The sequence below is a fragment of the Pteropus medius genome, unplaced genomic scaffold (assembly GCF_902729225.1).
Source record: "Pteropus medius unplaced genomic scaffold, Ma_sr-lr_union100, whole genome shotgun sequence".
In the NCBI taxonomy this organism is placed as follows: domain Eukaryota; kingdom Metazoa; phylum Chordata; class Mammalia; order Chiroptera; family Pteropodidae; genus Pteropus; species Pteropus medius.
The window spans coordinates 26,872,833-26,896,183 of NW_024354502.1; positions in this window are offsets into that span (position 1 = coordinate 26,872,833).

The following is a 23,351-nucleotide window of genomic DNA, read 5'->3' on the forward strand; positions in this document are numbered from 1 at the left end:
GATTATCTTCAGACTTCTCAGTGCAAACCTTACAAGTCAGAAAGTAATGGAATCAAATATTTAAAGTATTAAGTGAAAGGAACTACCAGCCTAGAATAATGTTTCCAGCTAAGCTCTCCTTTAGATATGAAGGAGAAATTAAGACTTTTCCAGACATACAAAAATCGAGAGAATTCTCTACTATGAGGCCTGCATTACAGGAAATACCGAAAGAGGTCGGTTCACCTGAAAAAAAATAACAAGAACAACAAAAATATATAATTAAGAGTAAAATGACTATCAGGCAAATAGAAGCAGAGGAGTGCAACCCTTACTGAGAAAGGGCATTCTAAGCTTAAATAATACAAGAATTGCTATAGCAAGATAGTAATGAGAGTTCAGTATACATAAGGACAAATTGAGATAACAATGACTGAAAAAGGGGAGATTCAAAGATCCAAATTCACAAAGGGGACTGGAGATAAGGCACACACTGAAGAAAATGGACGACTGTATGTGTGTGTGTGTGTGTGTGTGTGTGTGTGTATATATATATATATATATATATATATATATATATATTATTGAACATTATCACACACACACACACTAGTGTGTGTGTGTGTGTGTGTGTGTGTGTATATATATATATATGTATATAAAGATAATTATATACATATATATATATGTATATATATATATACATATATATATATATATATAATTATCTTTTACATATTCGTAATGGTAACTATCTTTTACATATTCGTAATGGTACCACATGCCAAAAATTCAGAACCAAAGTATATAACATCAAACAAGAAGGACTAGAGGGAAAAGCCACAAAAATCAACCAAAATAAAGAAAACAGAAACATAAGGACAAGGAAGCAATGAAAACACAGAGCTACCGGAAAGCAAAAGATAAAATGGCTATAAGAAGACCTCATATTTCAAAAATCACCCTAAATGTAAATGGACTGAGCTCACCAATAAAAAGGCACAGAGTTGCACAATGGATCACAAAACAAAGCCCAACCATATACTGCCTCCAGGAAACATATATTAGCTCCAAAGACAAATATAGATTCAAAGTGAAAGGGTAGAAAATGATATTTCAAGCAAATGGCACTCAGAGAAAAGTGGGAGTAGTGGTACTAATATCAGATGAAATAGACTTCAAAATAAAAAATGTAAAGAAAGATACTGAGGGACACTTCATAATGATAAAGGGAATCATGTACCAAGAAGACATAACACTTCTTAATATCTATGCTTCTAATCAGGGAGCCCTGAAATTTGTAAAGCAATTACTAACAAAACTAAAAGGAGAAACATACCAAAACACTATCATAGTAGGAGACCTAAATATTTCACTGTCGGATATGGGCAAAGCCTCCAAACAGAAAATCAATAAGGAAATAACATCCTTATATGACCTATTAGACCAACTGGACATAGTTGACATTTGCAGAGTCTTCCATCCCAAAACAGCTGCTTATACATTCTTCTCTAGTGCACATGGAACACTCTCAAGAATTGACCACATACTGGAACATAGAGGTAGCCTCAACAAATATAAGAGGGTTGAAATCATATCAACTATATTCTCTGATCATAATGCTTTGAAACTAGAGATCAACTGCAAAAAGAAATCAGGAAGAACCACAAATACATGGAGGTTCAATAACATGCTACTGAAGAATAACTGGGTCAGAGAAGAAATAAAAACAGAGATCAAGAGATACATAGAAACAAATGATAATTATAGTACAACATATCAAAACTTTTGGGACACAGCAATAGCGGTCATAAGAGGAAAGTTCATATCATTACAGGCCTTCCTCCAAAAACAAGAATGAGCCCAAATAAATAACCTAATGCTTCATCTTAAAAAACTAGAAAAGGAAGAACAAATGAAGCCTAAAGTCAGCAGAAGGAAAGAAGTCATCAATATTAGAGCAGAAATAAATAAAATTGAAAACCAAAGAACAATAGAAAAAATAAATGCAACAAAGAGCTGGCTTTTTGAGAAAGATAATAAAAATTGACAAACCCCTGGCTAGACTCACTAAAGAAAAAAGAGAAAGGACACAAATAAATAAAATCAGAGATGAAAGAGGGAGAATTATGACTGAAATCGCAGAAATACAAAGGATCATACAATTCTATGAAAAAGTATATAACACCAAATTTAATAACCTACAAGAAATGAACCAGTACTTAGAAAAATACAACCTTCCTAGACTGAATCAAGAACTGGAAAACCTAAATAGACTGATCAGCAGTATGAAAATTGAAACAATCGCCAAAAGCCCACCAAAAAGTAAAAGTCCAAGACCAGATGGCTTCACCAGTGAATTCTACTTAACATTCAAAGAAGATTTAATATCTATTCTCCTCAAACTTTCCCAAAAAATCAAAGAGGAGATAATACTTCCCAACTCACTTTATGAGGCAAATATTACTCTGATATCAAAACCTGGTAAAGATAACACAAAAAAAGAAAACTACAGGCCAGTATCTCTCATGAACACAGATGCAAAAATCCTAAATAAGGTACTAACGAACCGAATACAGCAACATATTAAAGAGATTATATGCCACAATCAAGTGGGCTTCATCCCAGAGGCACAGGGATGGTTCAACATATGCAAATCAATTAATGTGATATACCACATAAACAAATTAAAAATAAGAATCATGTGATCATATCAATAGATGCAGAAAAAGCCTTCGACAAGATACAGCATTTATTTATGATCAAAACACTCAACAAAATTGGTATAGAAGGAAAGTACCTTAACATAATAAAGGCCATATATGACAACCCCTCACCCATTATACTTAATGGTGAAAAACTAAAAACCTTCTCTCTAAGATCATGAACGAGACAAGGCTGTCCACTATCAACATTGTTATTCAATATAATATTGGAGGTCCTAGCCAGTGCAATCAGACAAGAGAAAGATATAAAAGGCATCCAAATAGGAAACTAAGAAGTCAAACTGACTATTTGTGGATGACATGATTCTCTATGTAGAAAACTCTAAAGACTCCGCAAGAACACTACTAGAAACAATAAGCAAATAAAGTTTCCGAATATAAAATCAACATTCAAAAATCCATAATGTTTTTTATACTCTAATAATGAAGTATCGGAAAAAGAAGTGGAAAAAATAATCCCTTTTGCAGTTGCAACAAAAAGAATTAAATACTTAGGAATAAATTTAATGAAACAAGTGAAGGACCTGTATAATAAAAACAATAAGACCTTATTATAAGATGGAAAAATCTTCCATGTTCTTGGATTGGAAGAATCAACATAGTTAAAATGACAATATTACCTAAAGCATTATACAGATTTAATGCAATCCCCATCAAAATCTCATCAGCATTTTTAAAGAAATAGAACAAAAAATCATCAGATTTGTATGGAAGCAAAAAAGACCCCAAATTGCCAAAGCCATCCTGACAAAAAAGAACAAGGCTGGAGGCATCACTCTGCCTGACTTCAAATTATACTACAAAGTGACAATAATCAAAACAGCATGATATTGGCAGTAAAATAGACACACGAACCAGTGAAACAAAATCGAGAGTCCAGAAGTATACCCATACTTATATGGGTAAATAATTTTTGACAAAGAAGCCAAAAACATACAGTAGAGAAAGGAAAGCCTCTTCAATAAATGATGCTGGGAAAACTGGAAGGCCACCTGCAGAAGAATGAAACTAGACTGTTGTCCATTACCACACACCAAAATTAACTCAAAATGAATTAAGGACTTGAATGTAAGACTTGAAACAATAAAATGCATAGAAGAAAACATAGAAACTGAACTCAAGGACCTTAGACTTAAAGAGGATTTTATGAATTTGACCTCTAAGGCAAGGGAAGTAAAAGCTAAAATAAATGAATGGGACTACATCAAACTAAAAAGCTTTTGCTCAGCAAAAGAAACTGTCAACAAGGTAAAGAGACAACCATCCAAATGGGAAAATATATTTGCAAGCAACACCTCCGATAAGGGCCTAATATCCAAAATATACAAAGAACTCATACAACTCAATAACAACAACAACAACAACAACAACAACAACAAAAAGATCCAATCAAAAATGGGCAGAGGACCTGAATAGACACTTCTCCCTAGAGGACATACAAATCGCCAACAAATATATGAAAAGATGCTCAGCATTGCTAGCTATTAGGGAAATGTAAATCAAAACCACAATGAGATACCATCTCACACCTGTTAGAATAGCTATAATCAACAGGACAAGTAATAACAAATGTTGGAGAGGATGCGAAGAATAAGAAACGCTTATACACTGCTGGTGGGACTGCAAATTGGTACAGCCACTATGGAAACAGTTTGGAGGTTCCTCAAAAATCTAAGAATTGATCTACCATATGATCCAGCAATCCCTCTACTTTGGATTTACCCCAAAGACTTGAAAACCCATATCCAAAAAGATATTTGCACACCAATGTTCATAGCAGCATTATTCACAGTGGCCAGGACATGGAAGCAACCGAAGTGTCCTACGATAGATGATTGGCTAAAGAAGCGGTGGTACATATATACAATGGAATATTATTCAGCCATAAGAAGAGATGAAATACTGCCATTTGCGACAACATGGATGGACCTTGAGATAATCATGCTAAGCGAAATAAGCCAGACAGAAAAAGTAGAAAATCACATGATGTCATTTATACATGGGATATAAACCTAAAAGGAACAAATGAGCAGGACAAACAAGCAAAAACTCATGGACATGGATTATAGACTAGTGGTTACCAGAATACTATAGACTAGTGATTACTAGTGGGGTGAGGGAGAAGAGAGGAGGTAGATGGGGTAAAGAGGTCAAATATAGAGGAATAGGGGGAGGGTGAAGTGAGTAAAGGGGATCAAATATATGGTAGCTGAAGGACACTGAACTTTGGGTGGTAAACACACAATAGAATATAAGGGTGTCAAATTATAATGTACACCTGAAAATTATATAATTGTATTAACCAATGTTACCCCAATAAACTTTTTAAAAAGTAAATGAAATCGACTCTCTTCCTCTATTCCTCTATTTTTTGGTAAAATAGATAGCAATGCTGTCCCGGGAGTTTCAAAAGGCCTTTGTGAAGAGGTGGCCATCTCATTTCTGCTGTGTGCAACTTACATGATATGCATGTGCTGGTCTTCTCAATGCTAATCAAAATCCCAGAAATAGCCTGCATCTAGACTGTGGGGTGAAAGCCAGAATTTCATAAATGTACAGTGCATTTGATCAATGAACATAACCAAACTAGACAGCTCCAACCCCAAACTGCATGTTTCAGATTCAATGATCCGCGCACCTGGCTGGCACCTTAGACTAACCAGGTGATTGAAAACTCTCTTTCTTATCATGCGATGGTAGAAAGGATCAAAGAGACCAACTTTATTAGGGAAATGATGACATATATTTAAGGCAGCATTTATTTCTCTAAAGTAGATTGAATCAGAGTGAGAGCACTCACATGCACAGCTGTGCAGAGCTCCAGCTGTACATAGCACAGGCTGCCCCATGAGCTGATCTACATGCCCTCCCAGAGAAGCCTCTTGACCTTGTGCTCAGGGAAGAATAAGATCAATGAGCACCACCACCAGTAGCTAATGATTGATGAGCTTTCTATTTATCAGACATGGTGTTTTTATGTGTTATCTCATTGCCTTTTTGACTTGTCACAATAACACCCTGAGATTCTACAGCTAGGAGTGGCTAAGGTTAAAATTTGAATTCAGGCTTATATGACTCCCAGCAAGATCACCGAGAGAAAAAGAAATCTTTATTTTATAGAGCTATTTATGATATGGTAGTCCCAGTAGCTCCTTAATTCAAAGTATAAACATAAAAAGAAATATAATTGACATTATAATTAATGGCTGGTCATGATCTCTTTCATCTTAAGTCCCCAAAAATAAAGTTTAGACACTGATATCATTAATGCAACCTTCCCCTTCCTAAGTCTTCCATTGACGTTTAAAATTCTCAATCCATTTTTGCTAAGAAAATATCTTTGGAATTTTACATTCTACAGTGAAAATCTGACCCATCATCTCATTGTAGATATAATTCCAGTCATCAAACAAAAAGTGAGCATGAATACTTTCAGCATGATGGCTGTACATCAGCATTATTTTGTGGGGGAAGTCCTTAAGCAAAACACTTAGGTTTAGAGAATATTTCTAAGGTGAAATAGAAGCAGATACAGAGTAGAATAACATTTTATATACCAGTTAGTTTCTAATGTCAGCTCAGAAAACAAAAACCACACACATTGAAAATTACCTGTAAAAAAAAAAAAAAAAAACCTCTCAGGAAAACAGCATCTTGGAAACTATACCATTTCAGAAGTTCAGTACATCAGCATTTGAGGAGAAAGCTCTTTCTTCACTAGGGCACAGGAAAGGAATTGTCTTAAGCTTGGGACTATTTTGTCTAAGAAGTGTGTACCTCTGAACACTCAAATGCCCCTGGATATGGCTGAACACTAATTTCCTGCTCCTAACCCTGAAGCAAATGCTTATTGAGTGGGTTGTTTCAGTACTATTACTTAAATTCTTCCTTTTCCCTCTGTCTTCTTGCCTTCTTCTTTTTTCTTGACTTTCTCTCTCTGCCAAGTATGTTTAATTGAATTCATTAAAATTAAAAGTGCATATGACAACCCATTTAAAAATGGGCCAAAGATCTTAGCAGACACCTCACCATACAGAAAAGACATACAGATGGCAAATAAGAGTGAAAAGATGTTTCACATCATATGTCATCAGGTAAATGAAAATTAAAACAATGAGATTACACACATATTAGAATGAACAAAATCAAAAATACTGACAATACCAAATGCTGGTGAGGCTGTAGAGCAACAGGAACTCTCAGTCATTGCTGGTGGGAATGCAAAATATCTCCACTTTGGAAGTCTATTTGGTGTTTTCTTACAAAACTAAACATACTCTTACCATACGGTCTACCAACTGCATTCCTTAGTATTTATCCAGAGCTGAAAACTTATGTCTACACAAAAACCTGCATGTGGATGTTTATAGTAGCTTCATTCATAATTGCCCAAACTGAAAAGCAACTAAGGTGCCCCTGAATAGATTAATAAAGAAACTTTAGTACTTCCAGACAATGGAATAGTATTCAATGCTAACAGAAAATGAACCATCAAGCCATTAAAAGACATGGAAGACCCTTAAATGCATATCACTAAGTAAAAGAAGCCAATATGAAAAGGCTATATGCTATATGATTCCAACTATACAACATTCTGGAGAAGACAAAACTATGGAGACAGTAAGTTAATAAACTGTTTGGGGGAGAGTTGGGTGAGTAGGTAAAGCACAGAGAACTTTTAAAGCACTGAAACTACCCTGTATGACACTATAATTTTGGATATGCGTCATTACACAATTGTCCAAGCCATAGAATATACAACATCAACAGTGAACTCTAATGTAAACTATGGACTTTGAGTGATAATGATGTGTCAATGCAGGTTTATCACTTTTAACAAATGAATCACTCTGGCGAGGCATGTTAACAATGGGAAAGGCTATGCATGAGTAGAGGCAAGGAGTATATAGGAAGTCTCTGCACCTTCCTCTCAATTCTGCTACGAATCTAAAACTACTCCAAAAAAAATAGAGGCTATTTTTTAAAGTTCATATAAAGTAATTTCACTCTACCTTGTTGATTCCTACCTACGCAAGCATGAAACTAGCTGGTGGCTCACTACAGCCTCAATTTGGTCAATGACCATATTATATTGGAAAGATTAAATAATGGTTAACTCCTGTGTCTCCTCCTAAATTAGAGAATAGATTTACCATCTTACCATTTGATTCAGAATCATTTAGAAGTAATGATGATGGTAAATTGAAGATGATGATGGAAAACAAATAATAATAGAGAAGAAAGAAGAAGGAGGAGAAGGAGGAGGAAGAGGAGGAGGAGGAGGAAGAGGAAAAGGAGGGTAAAGGAACTAGAAGCTAACATTCTAATGTTTATGGAACACTTATCAAGTGCCAAGCAATGTACCGATTGTTTTTCTTAGACTGTAGGAGATCCTATAGCAACATATAAAGCTGATACGGTTTTTATCACCACAATTTAAAAATGAGGAAACTGATGCTTAGTAAATTTCTTGAGCTAGTATGTGATATAGCCAATATTCAAACCCAGTCAGTTTGATGCTAGAGCCTGTGCTCTTAACAATTATCACCGTGTGTATCTGAGTCATCTCTAATTCTATCCTCACCACCCACTCCTCCCATCACCTTAGATTCTGTCAGTCACCAAGTTATGAAAATTCTGCCTCTGAAAACTCAGTTCCATCTGCCACATCCCCACTAGCACTTCTAGATTCAGTCTTTCACTTGAGTTTTAACAGTTAATATCTAACTAGCTTTTTTCCTAGCTTTTTCTAGTCTGCCTAACCAGCTTCTCTCCTTTTTCTAGTCTTTATCTCTTTAATGCATTCCTCCCAGTACTGTCAGAGGGATACAATTGAAATCTGTCTGTCTTTATTTTTCCCCATATTAAATTTACTCTATGAGTCCCCATCACTGCAGAAATATAGTCAAATTCTTTAATGGGGCACACAGAATCTCCTGTGATCTTGCTTTCATCTACCCTTTTAACCTCATTCTATTCTACATCCCTACACATATTCCTAGCTCATGATTCTCTTTGCATCATTGTTACTCTGTGCCTTCTGCTTAGAATATCTTCTTATGACTAGTGTTCAGATCCTTCTCTTTCTATAAAACTCTTACTCATATTTCTGATCTCATCTTGAATGGTCACCTCTATTGTGATTTTGTCCTTGACCCTACTAGATGAGGCAGACCCTTCCTTTTCTATTCTCTGATAGTCTCTAAGCCTACCCAAATGACAGTATTTAATCTCTTGTGTGATAATTGTCTTAGTGGAGTCCTGTGAGCTCTAAAAGCATTGACTATGTAACATCCAGAGCCACCTACAATCCACATTACACCTGTATTTGTAGCCTTATCTCACTACACAAACTGATGTGCCTACCATATTCTGCTAAATCACATCCTCAGTATACCTCATGACTTATTGTTTCTGTGTAATTGGTCAGGCTGGCACTTCTGTCTGGATAGATCCCACCCTCACAAATCTTCATTTACCAAAATTATTCCTACATTTTCAAATCCTGCCCAAATATAACCACCTCCTCAAAATTTTCACCACCTAAAAGTGGTCTCTTCTTCTTAGAACTGACAGAAAGCTCTCTCAACTTTGGCCTCATCTCCCTGGAACTTCATTATTTTCTTTTTTATAAGAAGCTCCACTGTGTCTATTTCTTACTTCTCCCTTCTAAATCAGTCTTTTGAGTCTTTTATTAGAAATCAAGTCTTAGTCATCATCTTTCTTTCACCTTCATATTAAGTCTACTCATTCATATTTTCCTCCTGCCTCAAGTCCAGCCAGGTGTAATGAATGAATGTTAGTGACTAGCCTTCTTGGTCATGCCACTGTCAACCTCATAATTCCCTTTTGCAAATGAATGGGCTCTTTGCAGTAACAGTGGTCTAAGAAACAGTTAATACTAGAAAATGGACTAAAGGGTGTCCTTTGACTTATGCTTCTGGGTCTGGTTTATTTTGAAGACTTAGTTCTGTCTGATCTGAATGTATTGAACTGGGAGTTGATAAAACTCACTGGAGAATAACAGTCATCATAACTAACATGTTTGTGTTTGCTAGGGTCTGCACCAAGCATGTGTTTGCTGATTCTTCATAGCAACCTAATAAAGTAATACCACTGCTAATTTTATATCTGAAGAAACAGAATTGTTGAGAGGTTATGTAATTTATCTAAGGTCACAGAGCTAAGTGGCAGATCTGGGAGTAAAATCCACTTCTGTGTCACTCAAACTCTTAACCGTGATGCTCCTTTCTTTAGAAGGTTTTCTGTCTGATATCAGAATCCAGCTAACATCATGGTAGAAGAAGGAGAGTAGTAAAATTTCATTCCCTAGAGATTTATTTAAAGCAAAATTTCTCAACCTTAGCACTATTGACATTTTTGCCTGCATAATTTTTTTTGTTGTGGAAGGGTCCATTTTGTTCATTTCAGGATATTTAATATTATTCTAGCCTCTATCCATTAGATGTCAGTAGTACTCCTGCGCCTTCCTCCCACCCCCATTTTTGGCAACCAAAAATGTTTCCAGACATTGCCAAATTACCCCTGCTGTCAATCATTTGATTTAAAGAAAAAGAAAGCCTTCTTGTTAGGTAGAATAGCATGTCCTAGTCACAATTCAAGCAAATACTAAATAGGATGATATTGCAAGAGAAGGACTTAGACTAGAACAGTTAATCTCAGCTGAGTGGCCATTTGGGCAAAATTTCCTGAGGTGTTTTCTTTAACATTCATGACTGTCCAAGAAAAGTGTATCAGAAACTTGGACAGCAGTTAGGGCAAATGAGGCAGTAACATAAATCTCTCAAGAGATAACTGAAGACCAGAGGCATTCCTAAGACATTTAGTCTATGTGGAGCCAACATTTTTACCCTAATAAAATCTAGCAAAATGGTCATTGAGAGTGATCCTTCAGAGGAATAGCCATAAATGAGCACTTAGAGAGGAAATATGAGGAAAAGGATGGAAGCCACCTCAAATTTGCCATGGTAACAGGGCCAGGTATTTCTTTTCTAAACCCTCTCTCTGCCATCACTACAAAAAATAAAGGCACGGTTTTTAATTTTGGATAATTTTGCAGCAGTACCTAATAAAAAATTACAGATAACCGAAGTCCGAACAAAGGATGAATTAATTGAATTCGCTGAGGGAATTTGCATTTTTAAAAAGGGATAAAAGCTGAAGAGTTGAGAATTTTTAAAAAGCTCTAATGGTAAAAACACCGGCAGTGGCTTTAGAATTTTTTGCTTGGAGCTGGATATGTTGAGGGCACTCTTCTTATTAACACCTCAGATTTTACCATTGCTGTCTTCCTGGTCTTTTCTCTCACTAGATAAGATTTCATTATAAAAATGTCACTCTTAAGCTGACCCAAGTTTCAATCAACAAACAAAAGGGAACCATATGAAGTGCTGTATATATGACTTATTTTGCAGAGTGAGTATGAGGAAAGGCAGCCCTGTGTTCTCATGTTAAGTACTTAGTTACATTTTTGAAGAATGCTGATGTCGAAACTTATGGTAATGAGAACATTTTGGAAGTGATATGGCTTCTTCCCTTACCAGCTCTGTGACTTGGGGGCATGGCATTCAATTTTTTTGAACTTCAGTTTTTTTTCTTTAAGATGAGGATAACAATACCTATATTGAAGAGTGCTGAAGGGTAATGTGATTTATTTTCTCCTCTTTTTCCTTCTGGGTTTTTCCATGTTTGCCAGGAAGGCTATAAACTACTTAAGGACATCACATATGCTATTATTCCAGTACAAGATGGTTTCTCTTCCTTTCTGTTTATTCATGGCTCCATTCATTCACCCAGTAGATTGATTTTCTCTACTGCCAGCCAGCAGTTACATACACAAAGAAGTCATGAACATGGCTGCAATCATTTGGGCAGCTCTTTTATGTACTCTGCGCTGCACAAATATCTGTTATTTTCTATTATTTATGCTGCTGTCATTTCTATAAGACCCCACATAGCTTATACTTAGTCAAAACAAGGACACCATTCAGATTTCATCTGACATGTTTTGGCATCCTTGTAGAATCTGGGAGGCAATGTACCAAGCCATCCACGAAGGGCTCAGCAGCCCCTCATCTTCATTCTCCCATTTCCTGTCCTAGCCATCCACGATTCTACAGAGTAAAATCCAGAATAGATAGAACAGAGAAGAGAGATACAGTGAAAAAAAGAATTGCTTATTAAGATGATGTTTTTTTTCAACTGTTTCTTATTTTAATTAGTTTCAAGTATACAGTACATTGGTTAGACATCTATATAGTTCATAAAGCACCCCCCTCCGCAATTGCTCCCTCCCTCCCTTGACCCTCTACTAGCCAACGTATTCATTCTAATTGCATTCCCTATACCATGCTCCCTATCCCTGTGTCCATCCATCAGCTACTAATTTGTACTTCTTTAACCCTTCACCCTATTCTTCCAGCCCCCAAACCTCCCTCCCCTGTTTCCATCACCAAAATGTCCACTATAATTGTGAGTCTGTTTTTGATTAGTTTGTTCTATTTATTCCTTAGATTCAGTATATAGGTGAAATTATATAGTGTTTATCTTTCTCTGTCTGACTTAAATACTTTCTAGGTCCATCAAAGCAGTATGTTTTTCCATCCTCTTCCTTTTAGTCTCTGTCTTTTAATCTGAAGTAAGTCTCTTATAGGCAACATGTAAGGGTCTTGTTTTCCTTTCCATTCATCCATACTTTTAGTTGGAGCACTTAATTCTTTTCTATTTGAGGTACTTATTGATAGGAATGTAGTTGTTACCATTCTTAATTCCTTTTTTTTGATGCATGTTTTTTCTTCTTAAAGAAGTCCCTCCAACATTTCCTGTAATATAGGCTTGGTGGTGATAAATCCCTTCAGCTTATTTTTGTCTGGAAAGCTCTTTATCTGTCCTTCAACTCTAAATGATAGCTTTGCTGGATAAATTATTCTTGGTTGTAGATCCTGGGTCTTCTTCCTGTTGAATATTTTTTGCCAAGCCCTTTTGTCCTGCATAGTTTCTTTTGAGAAATTAGCTGTCATCTTATAGGTTTTTCCTTATAAGTAACTATCTGTTTTTCTCTTGCTGCTTTTAATATTCTTTGTATTTAACCTTTGGCACTTTAATTATGATGTGTCTTGGTGTGGGCCTCTCTGGATCCTTGATTTTTGGAATTCTCTGAGCTTCCTGGGGTTTTATGTCCATTTCCTTCACCAGGTTAGGAAAGTTTTCCATCATTATTTCTTTAAACAGCTGTTCAACATCTTGATTTTCTTTAGTTACGCCAATCGGATGGATATTTGGACCCTTGACAGTTTCCCATATGCTCTTTAAATTATTTTTATAGTCTTGGCATCTTATCTCTTGCCATTCTGATTTAGTGTCCTTGGCTTTCTCATCCTCTAGATAGAACATTTCATCCTTTTCTTTATTCACTCTGTTTATTTCTTTGTTTATTCCATTTAATATACTTCTCATCTCAGATAATGTGTTCTTCATTTCGGACTGGTTTTCTTTTATAATTTCCATGTCCATTTTTGTTTTTTATCTCTTTCTTGAAATTCTCACTGAATGTAACCAAAAGTTCATTGAACATCTTTATAACCAGTGTTTTGAACTCTGCATCTGTCAGATTATTTGACTCCATTATATCTAACCTCTGTTCTGTTCTTTCATGTGGTTTCTGTTTCTTTGTCTTCTCATTTTGGCTGCCTTTCTATGTCTGTTTCTACATACTAAGCAAAGCTTCTAAGTCTCCCGGTCTTATTAGTGTGGATTTGTGAAGTAGGTATCCAGTGGCTCAGTCCTGAGAGGGGCTCAGCTACAGGTCAAATTTTTGCTCAAGTCTCTGCCCTTTCAGGGCCACCTCTTAAGATTCAGTGAGCAACCTGCAGATTGTGTGCTTATAGTTGCCTCGAAAGGCCATGCCAGAAACTGAGGCCAGCTGCCTCCAGTGTGAGTCTAGGTGCTGCTCAGCAAGGAGCATCTGACTCACCCAGGATAAACCTGAATGTGGCATGGGTGGGGCCACAAGTTGGGGGAGGTGGGGTTTCAGGGAACCTCTGGGTGGAGCAACCTCTGTTATCCAGTCTGATGACCTCATGGCAATGGCTGCACTGTGTCCATGCACTGGTAGGGTGAAGGGCTCAGCAGGGAACAATGGATACCACCGGCACTTCTGTACAGAGCAACTCTCAACTGGACACCCTCATTCCAACAATGTCTCCCCGTAAGTCGCTGGTGCCCCCTGTGCTCAACTGAATCGACACTGGTGCTCAGAGCAAGCAGGTCTATCACTGCGAAAATCTGCTTGCTGACGCGGCCCCGTTAAGAGGCTTCTGCCACTGCCATTCGAGAACAGGTTGTCCTGCGTCCTTACCCCATCCTACCTTCTGTGGTTACAGGGTGCTTTCTTGGATTTCTCCCTAGTTGTATGGCTTGTTCATCACGATCTCAGGCAATTTTTCCTTCCTGCTGCTCCTTGTTTCTGTCATGACTTTGATTTGGTTGCCAGAGGGATGAATAGAGCCTCTATCATCTACGCCATTTAATTTTCATCTCCAAGATGATGTTTTTGAGACCAAGGTGCCATTTAAATGGTATTTGGCTGAATTTGAACTTCACTAGATTCTCTATTGTCTTAAAAATCTGTTATTTTGTTCTGTCCTAGGACATGTGCTGACAGCAAGTAGAATTTTTCAGTAACTATGCAGGAGAAGGCTGTGGAAACAACTTTAGAACAAGGAAGCCGATAGTCTATTTCAGTCCAAATAATCCTTGAATTAGGGGGTGATTTTAAACATGAGTTCCCTGGATCTATAAGGTTCTTCAGAAATGCCTATGAGGATCCGCCTATCAAGCGAGATAAGTGAGGGAAACTAGTTAAGGGAAACTAGTTAAGGGACCTGAATTTTGGGCTCCAGGCCCTCCATACCTACTTAAATCAGAGCAGCTCAGAGTTAATCTGTTTTTGCTATATTAAAATTATTCATGAATTTTTTTAGAAAGCAGTTATATTACTAAAGAAACATATGAACACATTTGAAGTGGTGCCTTTGGGGCTTTGTCTGAAAACCTCCAAACCCTCCCTAGAGTGGATACTTTTCTGGTTTTTGAAAATCAATGACTTAAATAGCTACAAAAATACAAAATATGCAAAGGATGTTCAGAGGAAAAAATAAAAGTGGTCAGAATTTCAAAGTGTCCCTGAGCCAGAAAACTCGTGAAAAACAATTGCTCTCCGTCTTTTTTCCCAATGCAACTTCTCAAAAACATTGTATTTCTCACTATCTTCACTACTTTCCCTCTCATTCACAATTAATGCAGTGTTACCTGACTTCCATCCCCATTGGTCCACTAAAACCAATGTGTTCCATGTAATTAAATGAAACAATTATTGCTTAGTCCTTATCTCACTTGATATCTCATCAGCATTTGATACCAGTGGCCACTTCTTTTTGAAACCATGCTGATCCATTAGACTCCATGGTCTCCAAAGGTTATGGTTGTCCTTCTACTCTTCATCTATGTTCCTTGAGGAGTCCTTCTTCTTCTCCCATTCCATCAACTCTGTCTTAGCTTCTCTTATCTCAGTGTTCTGTCTTCTTTGGTGAACTCATAGACTCCCATAATTTTAATTACATCTAAATGCCTATGACTTTTAAATATTTCCTCTAACTCTGAGCTATAGCCCCCAAAATCTTCATTTTTATTCCCCAAAGCCCCCTGAATTTCAAAATGTCCAAAGTCCATTTCAAAAATTTCTCTGTCACCTGGTCCTACATTTTTTTTAGCATAGTCATCACTACCACCATTTGCATAGTCGTCCAAGGCAAAAACCAGAGCATAATCCTTGACTTCAAATCCTCAACTTTCCCTTCCCTCTCCTTCTTCTTCATATTTAATCAATCACGAGGCCACTGTTTTGATTTTTAAGTATTTTTTATATATTATGCTTTTCCTTCCCACTTCCAGTCTTTAGGTCAGTACATCCTCATTTTTCATCTGAATGGCAGCAGTGACCTCCTAGCCGGCCTCCCAGCATTCAGTTGTGCCTTCTTCAACCACTTCTCCACACTTCAGGCAAATAAATCTTTTTAAAATTCAAATTTAAGTAGACCTATGCTTTAATACCCCTTAATTGTTTCTTGCTTTTCCTCAGAAAATTCAACCTTGTTTAACATGGCTTATAAAATAGTATATGAGGTTATTTTGTCTTGGCTCTAAAGCCTCATCTCCTGATATTCTGTCAGAATTTGAATTTATACATACTCCTTGTTCTAGGACCTTTTCATGTGCTATGCTTGTCTTTAGTTGGGGAGGTCTTCTCCCACATTTTTTTATTTAACTAACCATGACTTAGTCTTCAAATTTCAGTATATACATTACTTCCTGCAGGAAATATTTACTAATTCCTCAAACTTTGGTAAATTTCCTACCCAGGTGCTCCCATAGCCATCCCCCCTTTCTGTATATGAGCACTTTTCCTATTTATTGCCATTGTCTATTTACTTTTTCTACCCCTGGTCTAGACGCTAAGCTTGAAGAAGACAGAAACCTGTTATATCCCTAGCAACTAACAGTGCACTCGGCATTCAGTAAAGAATCCTCAATGAATGAAAAATAAATGGATTCAAGAGAACAAATAGGAGAAGATATCTTAGATTAGAGATTCAACATAGTTGACATTTGAGATGTATAAAAAGGAGGAACTAAAAATAGGCAAACGGTGATGAATTTAGTTCCAGCATGAAAGGGATCATTTAACATCATTTGAAGCATGAGCTCTGCAAGCCATAGAAGAGAAAATATGCAAGATTTAAGAAGTTTGAGAATTGATCATGTAGATGTGAAACCAAGTTAGATATTTTAACTGAAAATCTGGAACTGACATGGAAGAATAAGTGTTAGAGAAAACCTAAAAAGTAGCAGATACTCCCAAATATAAACCCTGAACTTTTGGTAGTGGACAGTGCTCAATCAATAAATGCCTTCCATAAGCAAGGGCTATACTGGGTCCTGAGTAATCTGAAATGAGTAAGCCATGTTTCTTGGTTTAACGAGTATGCAATATTGAGAGAAAACCACCACAAACAACAAGAAGTAACCCTACTGAATTGGTAAGCATAAAAGCTACGAATGAAGGAAATACTATAATTGCATACAGAAGGGAACCACCAACTCTACTGTTCATGAAGCTAGACTTCCTAGAAAAGAATGACAATTAAACTACGCTACAAAGAACAGATGAATAGGATTTATTCTGACAGGAGAAAGGTTGGGAAACTCTAGGAAATTCTGGGCAGTGAAAAGAGCAGTCACAAAGCAAGAATCATAAGGAAAAGCATGGCATGTTCAGGAATGGTAAACAGACCCATGAAGCTGATCATAAAGTTCATGAAAGGTAGTAGAAGGTAATGAGACTGAAAGGCCAGTAAAACTCAAACCTTAAACACTCTGCTGAGGTGATTAAAGGCATTGAAGAGACACTGAGTTTTTAAGGTATATTAGGAACATAATCAGATTTAACTTTTAGAAACTCTGTCCAACTGATTGGAAAGTAGAGCGACTAGAAGAGTCAATGCATAGATGAGTGCTAAAGCAGTAATTCAGGGAATCTTTGGGTAACTTTAAACATAAATGGCTCACTCACAGAGATGATGGAGTGTGTGTGGTGAGGTGGGAGGTGACTGGCTGTGAGTGTGTGACAGGTCGAAGGAGAGTCGTTGAGGTAAAATCTGTACTTCTCCAAATATGGATTTTTCTCACAAGTGGTGCTTCAGCAATCTCATTCTTCCACACAGTTTGAAAAGGTCAAATTCTCGAATTAATTTCATGAGGTGAAGGCAACTCAGAACAAAGATAGTGAAGCATATCACAGGGAAAAAGCATAAAACGATGTATTTCCTAATCTTTAAAATGACTTTGTGCTATCTAAGTGAATCCATCTGCCAAGTTTCATCTTGACTCTTCAGAGGGCAGTATTTTTTCACAACATTATATATAAAATACTAAAATCTCAGGTATATTCAGAATGCCTACATCAATGCATTTTTAAAAATATCAATATAACAAGAACAGCTGGCTTGGTCCCTTCTCTGAAAAAAAAAAAATCTTTCTGAATGTTCCTGGCATATCTGTCATTTCTTCCTCAAGCCAAGTGACAAGTGAGTTATACAATGGAGCTTCAAAAGGTTCTAACCATATTGAACAGCAGATGCTCTGAAACGATTATTCAGAGAGTCTGCCTAAACCCCCTATTGCCCTCTGATTCCCTTGAAGCAATTTATGACCTACTCTCTCTTTGCATCAGTTACATTATGACTACATTAATCCAAAAGATGCATTAACCTCACCTTTACTTCAATTTTTCTGAATCCTCACCCTCCCACACACACCTCACATCTCACCACCATATATACATATTATGCTATTTCACATATTGTCTACAGCAGGATGATTTCAGAAATGTATTAGCACCAAAATAACCAGTTTGATATATAGTGAACTTTCACCTAATTCACTAGTTCTGGTCCTTTCTGCTTTTGTTCCACCATCAATCCTCCAGCAGCTTTCATTTTAGAGGATAATGATCATTCTTCTTATTTCTGTTTCATCTTATTTCCCAATCAATCTCACCTTAAAATTAACCCAGGTTAGCACTTTATATGATGCTTGCCTTATATGAAATGCTATAGATCGTCCTCAAATCCACACGTTAGAGGTACTCAGTACTGTTCATTATAATGCTACTTTCAATGAAATCTTATCTTTGACATATTGGGACTACAAAATACTTAGCATTTATAGATCTTGTTGAATTCATGACTATTACCTACACAGCAGCAAATCATGAAAATCATGAGTTGGAAAAGTCTGATTAGGACTGAGAGTCTATACCCAGAGGCTACGTAGGAATTTTACTTATAATTCAACATTTATTAAACCCCCAAAATGCACTAGGCTCTTTAAAGGACAAAGAGCTGAAAAGAGTCAGAGCCTAAGTTATTTACAATAATGCACCATCATTCTGTCCATTTTTCTCTCTAAAGGATCCAGACATGGGGCTTCTAATGTTTCCCACAAAGAACCATTCTATGGTTTGATAAATTTTTCTGATGAGTTTTTTCTGGTATCCAACCTATATAGCAATTTGAAGAGAAGCTTAATTAACTTTATGCCAATTAATAAACAAAATCAATATAAACCTATAGAATATGAACACTGGGAGTAACTTCTTCCTCATTTCATCCAATTTCCTTTCCTATCTTGAAACAAAACAGAAAAAAAATTCTCAGTCAATATTGTTTACATATTTTGTGATAATTAAAGAGTTGAATAATGTCTCTGTGTTCTTTCTTTTCTTTTTCTTTCTCTTTTGAGAAATACACATTTATAAATATACTTATCACTTAATATCATTCATTGCACAATGCTTTGGCACGTGGTAAGCACACAATAAATTTTTGTTACATGGATATAGAATAAAGACAATTTTTTTCAATGACATTTGATTGTGGTATGCTTGGCTCATCTTTTATTGTTAGACTAAGAATACTGGAGAACATACACCAGTATTTTGAATATTCACTATGCTTTAAAAATCCACTGATTCAAACACACCACTCTTTAGAGTGCCTCCAACATATATAGATTCACATACCATAAAGAGTTCAAGTTAACAAACACATACTGGAAATTTTGATTACCATTCAAAATTATTTTAACTAAAATATGCCATTGCCTATTGAGTGAGAAGTTTTAAAATAAAATAGATTAATATCAGATCACTGGGAGGAGGGGTGGTAGAAACTCTCAAGCTAACTAATCTTTCTTTTGTCTTTCACTGAGTTGACTGAACTGAGAAGTATTATTCCCAGATATAGACTTATTATTTAAATCAACATATAGGTGCTATAGAAACTATATAACCAGTTGATAAACTGAATACATTACTATATCTCGCCACTATTTCAATGTCAGGATCTATGTTTTCAATGCAAATACTTTAGGCTGAAATTTATAAACATTCTCTCATCTTGGCTCTGAAAATAGAGTGATAATTATACTTCACTCTAAGATTTTTTTAAACCTCATGTTATTTGTCATATAGTAAATGAGACATCATCCACAATTCTCTTGCCAAAAGGAAAAAGGACACTAGGCTATATTTCCTTTTCCAAATGCTTTTAATCTACCACACCCTTACGCATATTCCCCTTTACTGCATCACCATCCCAACCAAGCATAGGACATATGGAAGTGTATTACTAAAGTATTTTCTTGAAAACAAAAATATTTGTCATAAAAGAGACCTAATTCTTAAATTTGTAGCCCTGGAGGTAAAGAAATGAAGTGTGAAAATATTAGCAATTGAAAATACAAAGATCTTCATTATTTAGATTAAATGGTAGGTAATCATAGTAAACCTTAGCTGTGTGAGACACTTGCTGAGGAATGTAGCTACGGGAGAAACTGAAGAGTTCTGGGCTGTTAGTCAGAGACCTGTGACCTCAGATCTGTCCCTAACTAACCATGTGAACTTCAGGAACAACGCACATGCCTTTTCTTGGTTTCCATTCATTTGCTTACAAAATATATTATTTCCAGGGTCTTTGCTGCTAATGAGTTTAATGCTTTTAAATTTTTATGCCTTGAATATATGTTTTATAGATCTTGATATGATATAGTGGGTATGATTTGATGCTTAGTATCATAACTATACACACACACACACACACAAATCTGATATCACATTAAGCATCCATAAGATTGATATGAAGAATGCCATTTCTTACTGAACTTTAGCATTTAATCTTTCTTTGTCACTTTGCCTCAGCCTTGCAAGGTGCCTTTACTTTATAGATGAGGAAACCAAAGCTAAAAGAAGATAACTTACTTTGTCAAAGGTCTTATAAGAGGTGGAGCTAAAGATAAAACTCAGTTGTCACTTCAAAGCCCATGTTCTTTACATTATACTAGAATGAAATTTAACCAACAAGTTAGAGTCGGGTACTTTACTTAAAATTTCTAATTTTTTACATTCCAAGAGCCACTGAAACATAGTCATGATATATAATGTATGTGAGCCCATCCACTGTGCCAGACACTGTTCAAAGCACTTTATATGTGTTATGTCATTTAAATTTACAACAACCCTAAGGAGGAGCGTAGTATCAGAGTTAGGATTAGAATCCCTCTTATCTGATAGCAGAGCTTGCTACCCTCATAGAGTCTCTACCCAAAATGCCACCAGATTTGAAAATGAAGTTCTTTCTTAAGCAAATAGAGAAAATGCTTTACAAAGCTGGGTAACTGCATTATTATCTGAAGAAAAAACATTTTTTAGGTGGATCTCATTGTGGGTCCTACTTCCAGGCATATCCCAAAATAGAATATTTGGTGAAATTGTGACTCTCTCATACTCCAGAGTGCTCTAAAACATTTCCAGAAATCATCAGTTATTAATGCTCATCTCACTGCTCTGCCACCTCTTCTAACTTCAGCACTCATCTTCAGCACTCTTCCTATTCCATATTTAACCTGTGAGGAGTAGCTGATAACTCTAATAGAGTGATATGGACCATTACATTAGTGAAGATGTGCTTCACTATTTCCACAGCTGAATATTTAATATGATAGGCAAATTGGATATGTGTAAAATACACTTTAATGTACAGGAACCAAAAAGTAAATGTGTATATATAGAAAGCAGAGATTCTTTTCTTTTCAAATATATCTGCATTGGATTTTTGATTTTTCATATATCAAGTTGTCATAAAAATTGGTATAGCAGAAAAACTGAACGTTTGGGAAAGATCAACTCTTAGGTTTGCTTTTTAAGGAAAAGAGTCCTTGCAAACCATGCTGATATGCCACTCTTTGGTAAGATTTGCATTTAGACTAAACATACCTAAAGTATCATATTCAGAGGGTAGAATTCATAGTCTCCCATGACCTAGAAATGCTAAATTGTTTATTTCTTCAGGAGGGTTATGCTTCTGGCTGTGATACTATGAATAAATTCATCGTATTTTTGTTAGAAAGTAGTATCTCAATTTAGATTCCTTAACCTAAACAGTCATACTGTGTTCACAGATAAAAACTGACATGAAAGAAAACAACTAGCTATTGACTGACTTTAGCAAAGGTTCCTTTCACCATCTTCAAACAACCAGTTCATTAAATTGATCCACTTCCCCGAGCCAGTTTGTATATATCAGGATAGTTTGAAAGACCACACTTAACCCCTAAGAATATTTTCACCTCACACAGTGAAGAGGACAATTGGCATTTGCCTTTATTTCCCCCTTAATTTAATAATTATTGGTAACCAATCTTGATTATTGAGAATCCATAATGATGAAAGTCTGGGAATCCCTCAATACCTCTACAAAACTTCTCCTTATATCTGGAATGTTCCTCCCCCACTTACCTGCACAGCTCACTCTCCTTTCCATTTCAGATCTTTGCATAAACACTTTTTTATCTGTGAGGCTTATTCTGATCAGCTAATTTTAACTTACCACAGCACTCTCTCTTTCTCAATTTATTTTTCTCAGGAGCACTGTTATCTCTGACTTTCTACATATCTTTATTGTTTTCAGTGTGTGCCCGCACTACAATGTAAATTCCATAAGGGCGGAGAGTTTTGACTTTTTGTTCACTGTTACATCTCCAGTGCTAAATAGTGCCTGGCCCATAGCAGGTACTCAATAAGTATTTGTTGAATGAATAAAGGCATGCTTTCTCCCAAATATTGGTTTCTAACACTTTTGGTATATCCTATAATGTCCCATGTTTATATCTAAATATAACTTCTTATGAGGTTTATTTTCTTTTCAAAACAATAGTAAAAAAGTTGGTTGAAACATTTTGCATCTTTTTTCAAAGATTTTCCAAGTTTAGGAACCTCAGATTTCCTTGATTTGTGTCCTCATCTTGATCTAACATACTCTTCATCAGAATGACCTTGTTCAAATCCCTCAGGTCCTTAGAACCTAAGTTGTATAGGAATGTAAATTAAAGAATATAAACTAAATGATGCTTGATTTTGTTCCATACTCTGAAATTCTATAATTCTTAGGATATTTTCTTCCATCCATTTAATGTTTTAAGCATTTTATGTGTATAGAACATGTACTAGTTGATTAAAAAGATACAGACAAAATAGAAGACCTTAGCGCTTACTCAACAGATATAGAAAATAAGAAATCAGGAAGATCTATTATCCAGGTTTTTATATGTAAATTTATGAGAAAGTTATTTAAAAAGTCAAATGCTTTAACTTCTTTGCCTTTGCCTACACCATTGACAGCTCTGAACTTGTGAATTATACCCTACATAAGCACGTTAGCGATTCTTTTTTTAACCAGATTACAAAGCCACTGAACTGTCTTTTCATCTTGGATGCTTCATTGAACATACTATACAATTTTTCAACACCATAATTTGATCTGAGAACATCTGCAAAATATCTGGAACACATTTTTTTCCCCTTTCAGCACTTGACTACAAGCCTCACATATCAGACATTCTTCCACAGTTTCTGTGACATATTGTTGGGCAAATCATCAGCAAAACTTCTGCTTTGGAGAGTGCCAATATGAACAGAAAAGGAGCCAGACTATCATCATTAACAGAATTCTT